The sequence below is a fragment of the Equus quagga genome, unplaced genomic scaffold, assembly GCF_021613505.1.
Source record: "Equus quagga isolate Etosha38 unplaced genomic scaffold, UCLA_HA_Equagga_1.0 73442_RagTag, whole genome shotgun sequence".
Classification (NCBI taxonomy): domain Eukaryota; kingdom Metazoa; phylum Chordata; class Mammalia; order Perissodactyla; family Equidae; genus Equus; species Equus quagga.
In genome coordinates, this window is record NW_025802777.1 from 5,957,711 (window position 1) to 5,963,036 (window position 5,326).

A 5,326-nucleotide genomic window follows, 5' to 3' on the forward strand; every position below is an offset into this window, starting at 1 on the left:
TGTCTTCACTAGTAAATTACATCAAATAGAAATAAAATACCAATCTGTTTCAGAACTATAGTAGAAAGAAACACTTCCCTACTCATTTTATGACAAAGATAAGACGAGAAAAGGATCCCCCGATATCCCTCATAAAGTTGGATCCAAAAATCTTTCACAAAATAACACCAGATAGAAACCGGGAAAACATAAAAATAATAACACATGACCAATTTGTTCCAGGAGTTTATTCCAAGAATTCAAGGTTGCTTTCCCCTTCACATTGGTAACAAGGCACAGGGGTTCACCCTCACTGTTTCTATTCAACATTGTAATGGAGACCCCAGGAGATCCCTTGGGGAGCTCTGAAGCTGGGATGGCCCTTCACAGATGTCCACAATTAACATGGGGGCTGGACTTTTCTATCCTCACATCCATCAGTCATTGCATCTGGGCTGCCACCAGGCTAGGGGTACATTGTCTGGCCAGGCAGCTCCCTTCAGCTGAGTGCAGTGCCTGGGGAGGGGTCTCAGCTGAGAGCCATCAGCAGCCAACGTCCTGACAGGTGGGGAACCAGTGTTTGGTCGTGGAGGGAGGATCTGTGGGCACCCACAGCATCAGCACAAGAAGGACTAAACCGTACGAAAGTACTAAGTACATGACTAAAGATGAACATGTGCTTGCCCGAGGGCCTAGCATTTCCTCTCCGTGTGCACCAAAAGACATGTTCCAGAATGTTCACAGCAGCCTTATTCGTCATCGTCCAAAATTACCTGGATATTTTTAACAGTCAAATGGATTCAAGAATGTAGTACATGCATATAATGAAATACAAAACAGCAATGGAAAATAAACAATTACTGCTACATGCATATTATAAATGAATCTCACAAATGTAAGGTTGAGTGAAAGAAATAAAAGAGTGTATACTGTAAAATTTCATTTGTATAAAGTTCAGAACAAGACAAAATTACTTAGAAGTCTGTACATACTTACCTGTTGACTGTGGCAGAGCCTGGAACGGTCATGAAGTGGGGGCTAGTTCTAATTCTTGATCTGGGTGATTATTATATGAGTGTTTTCACTTTGCAAAAATTCATTTTACGTGATCTGTTCTACACTTATGATCTGTTCATTTTTAAGTGTGTATTATATAATTCAATTTTAAAATTTTCACTAAAAAAAAGCTAAGTCACAGACTGGGAGAAGATATTTGCAAACATAACTGAAAAAAAGGATTCATATCTGTAATAGATAAAGAACTCTTGAGAACAAAATTCAATAGGAAAATAAAAGGCAAAAGATATGAACAGACCATTCACAAAAGAGGAAAATACAAGGCCAAGAAACATATAAAAAGATGCCCAATATAAATACTAACTAGGGAAATACAAATTAAAACACTGTGAAATATTTCATAACCAACAAATTGGAAAATATTTAGAAGTCTAACAATTTACCAATGCAACTATAGAGCAAAGAGACCACTTACACACGAGTATTTGAAGGGAAATTTGGTACAATCACTGGAAAGAAAATACTTGCTCTTCGATCCAGCAGTTCTGCTTCTAGGAAAACAATAGAAAAGCTCTTGCAGATATTCCACAGGGAAAATGGTACAAGAGAGTTACTGCATTATTTGTTTATGATAGAAAAAATACATACAATATGACATCAATAAAAAACTTTGAAAACATGGATTCACGCATGGAATGTTCACAGAATTTTTAAATGCCCTTAAAGGTAAACATCAAACTGGAGATGGTGGTTCCCTCTGGATGGGGACAGGTAAGAGAAAGGGACCGTGGAAGGGTAGATGGGGAGCTTTGCCAGCATTTGCGATGTTTTGTTTCTGAAATAGAATGCAAGTGTGACAAAATGTTAGAACTTAATAGAGCTGAGTGGTAAATGTGTTAAGATTGTAATGAACTTTTCTGCATATTTGAAATGTTTCATATTTTAAGAAGCTATTCAAAGGTACGCCTCTTATCTAATGACTCTTTCTTTCTCTCTCAAGTGGAACCAGCCCCACCATTGCCATGCTGCGTGCACGTACTCTACACCCACTGCCATATCTCACACCTTGGCCTTACCTTGCCCGGGCCTCTGTAAGTGGAGAGAAAAGGATGAACCGATAACAGTTCTTCAGGCTTCTGCCCCACAGAAGATAATATGAAATGTCTTCCCATCTCTTTTTGAAATGGGCTACCTCCTGCTGACCACTAGGTGGGACACCAGCTTGCCATTTGCTGAATAAATACAATGCGTATAGAATTGTTGAAACTGCCTGTTTTTGCAGAGAGAACCATGCTCCGACAGCTGTGAGCAGAACAGCTTAGCGGTGTGCGTCCCAAGTCTGGAAGCAGCATCTCTTTGAACTCCTGCTGATGACATTTATTTAGGAGTGCAGCGAGTAATGTTTCTAATTTAGACAAATCTAAACATATATTCAATTCACTGGAATTTCCTTTAGTCCATAATTGTTTTTTTCTGGCTAACTATGGTTGGGAGAAAGAAGAAAAAAAATGGAAAGTAGCATTTATTTGGTGCCTGTAATGTGCCAAGAAGCAAATTACAGCTTTATCTCACATAAGCCTCATGCCCATCCTTCAAGAGGGACATCAGGGGCTGGCCCGGTAGCTTAGTGCCTATGTTTGCATTCTCTGCGTCAGCAGCCTGGGGTTCACAGGTTCGGATCCCGGGCGTGGACCTACACACTGCTCATCAGGCCACGCTGTGGTGGTGTCCCACATACAAAGTAGAGGAAAACTGGCATGGATGTTAGCTCAGGGACAATCTTCCTCACCAAAAAAAAAGGGGGGGGACATCATTTCACAATTGCAAAGGCTCAGAGATGTTAGGTGCCTCACCCAACATCCCACAAGTGAGCAGAAGACATAAGGTTTGAACCCACCTCTCTGTGACAACAAAGCTTCCTTCCTTTCTACCATGCTCCCTCTCCAGAAAGCCTTGGGAGTGAAACTCTAAGAGAGAGAAGGCAAAAGATATATTTAGTATAATTTAAACACTTTTAGGCACAGCTAAAATAAGAACAGATAATAAGCAAACAGATAAAAGGTCATTCGCTTCCTCCTTCTGCCTGAGCCAAGATCACAAAATAAAATAAAAACCATTTCAGCTTATTCTTTCCACAAAATGAGTTTTTAGAGAAGTAAAAGGTCTAGGGAGCTATTCTTAGACATCAAGAGTGGAAAGAGCACCCTGGTATAGTCTTTCAGCTCCAGGTTTGTGAGCTGGGAACAGATTCTCACAAGCAGTGTGTGCATTTGTGTGTGTGAGAGAGAGACAGACACAGAGAGAGAGAGAGGGAGGGAGGGAAAATTCATTTGCTGGGACTGCCATAGCAAAGCAGCAAAGACTGGGGGGCTTAACCAACAGAAATGCATTTTCTCCCAGTTCTGGAGGCCGGAAGGCTGAGATCAAGGTGTCAGCAGGGGTGGTTTCCTTCTGAGGCCTCTCTCCTTGGCTTATAGATGGCCGTCTTCTCCCTGTGTCCTCACACGGTCTCCCCTCTGTACCTCTCTGTGTCTGAACCTCTTCTTCCTATAAGGATGCCAGTCAAATATAAGGGCTCATCCATGTAACCTCATTCAACCTAACGACCCCTTTAAAGATTCTATCTCCAAATACAGTTGCATTCTGAGGTCCTGGGGGTTAGGACTTCAACACACGAATTTTGAAGGAACACAATTCAAACCATAACAGAGAAAATACAAGATGTGAAGGAACCAGATCAGGGTTTCTTTTTAGCGGGGAGGAGTAGGGGGTCCTATACAAACAGGCATAGATAATTACATGGCCCTGTCTAGCCACCAAACTGGGAGAGAACCATCCTCTCCAGAAAGGTCTCGACTGGCATCAGAGGTGAAGCATCAGTAAACTCTTTTTTTTAATAATCCTTTGAAAATAATTATAGCAAGGATTCTGGAGTGATTATGAAGCACAATATTTTAATCTCCCCAAATTCCCCCATAAAAACAGACCAATGTACCAAAATCAAAGACCTCGAACTTCTACAACAAAATATGTGACAAGCTATCCCAACAAAGCTCACAGAAGGAGTGCGTGGGGAAAATCACAAATAGCTACAGAACCTGTGTGGTTAAGGATCTGTGTAGGAGGAAAGAGAGGGATCCCAACAAACCAGAGGACAGGAAAGAAAACAACATTGCTGACCCATGTTCGCTGACATAGGTCCAACCTGAGAATGGTCGGATCCAATCCATGGGCAGCACAAGGGGACCATGATGTGCTATTCTGACTATGATGGAGCAGTCTCGAAGCCCTCAAAATGAGCACACCAAAGCTACTTTCAACACAAACTCCACAATGAGGAGAACAGGAACAAATGGTGCAGAAAAAAGAGACAGCACAGAAAAAAAGAGGAGGAGGAGATCAGAATGTCAGATCTCAGAAAATATGATGTTTTTTATTACTTTGCAAAAACAGAAAAAGATGGAGGGATAGAGCCAGGAAGCTAGAAAACCTATCTTGACCTAACCCTCACTCCCATAGATACAGAAAAACTCATTTCCCTTAAAAAATAAGAAAAGCAATAGAAAAGGATCATGCCCAATTCTAATATAAAGTTATTATAGGGGCCGGCCCCATGGCATAGTGGTTAAGTTCAGCACACTCCACTTTAGCAGCCTGGGTTCCTGCGTTCAGATCCCAGGCACGGACCTGCATACCGCTTGTCAGGCCACTCTGTGGTGGCGACCCACATATAAAGTGGAGGAAGATTGGCACAGATGTTAGCTCAGGGCCAATCTTCCTCAGCAAAAATAAATAAAAAATAAAGTTATTATAAGAGAAAAGAGAATAAGAGCATAATACTCTCCTGACAGACAATGAAAGCATAACCAAAAGATATGCTATACAACGCAGATGAAAATGTAACCTAATATTTGAAGTGAGGTGAAAGGAATTATGAAAATGATAAATGTTATTAAAGTGTAACTTAAATCATAATTAGAAACAGTCAGAAATATAAGATTTGAAAGCACAGATGACAGAACTCAGAAAAAAATTAGAAGTACAAGGGAAAATTTTCAGAAATGAAAACTAAATTAGAAGGGACATCAGAACCAACCAACAAAATAATGCCTTTAAAGAAATAAAATGTAAAAGAAGGAATTTTACAAAATCAGAAAGAAATGAAGAGATTCTACCTCTGGTTAGGATGTAAAAGATCACAAAAGATCAACAGCACAGCATAGCAATGAGAAAGCACTGGATAAGCTTTTAAACTGTATTTTTCTTTTTTTTTTTTTTTTAAAGATTGGCACCTGAGCTAACAACTGTTGCCAATCTTGGTTTTTTTTTT

General features: G+C 40.3%; 1 long non-coding RNA gene across 1 annotated transcript in view; it reads right to left on the bottom strand.

Annotated features, from left to right (window-relative positions):
* Window positions 1-243: 243 nt before the first annotated feature.
* Window positions 244-5,326, bottom strand: part of LOC124234323 (uncharacterized) — a 14,790-nt gene continuing 9,707 nt past the window's right edge. The window contains exons 2-4 of the long non-coding RNA XR_006887270.1: window positions 2,894-2,963; window positions 1,472-1,547; window positions 244-752 (exon numbers count right to left, since the gene is read on the bottom strand). This is a non-coding gene — a long non-coding RNA (uncharacterized LOC124234323). The remainder of the gene's footprint in view (window positions 753-1,471; window positions 1,548-2,893; window positions 2,964-5,326) is intronic.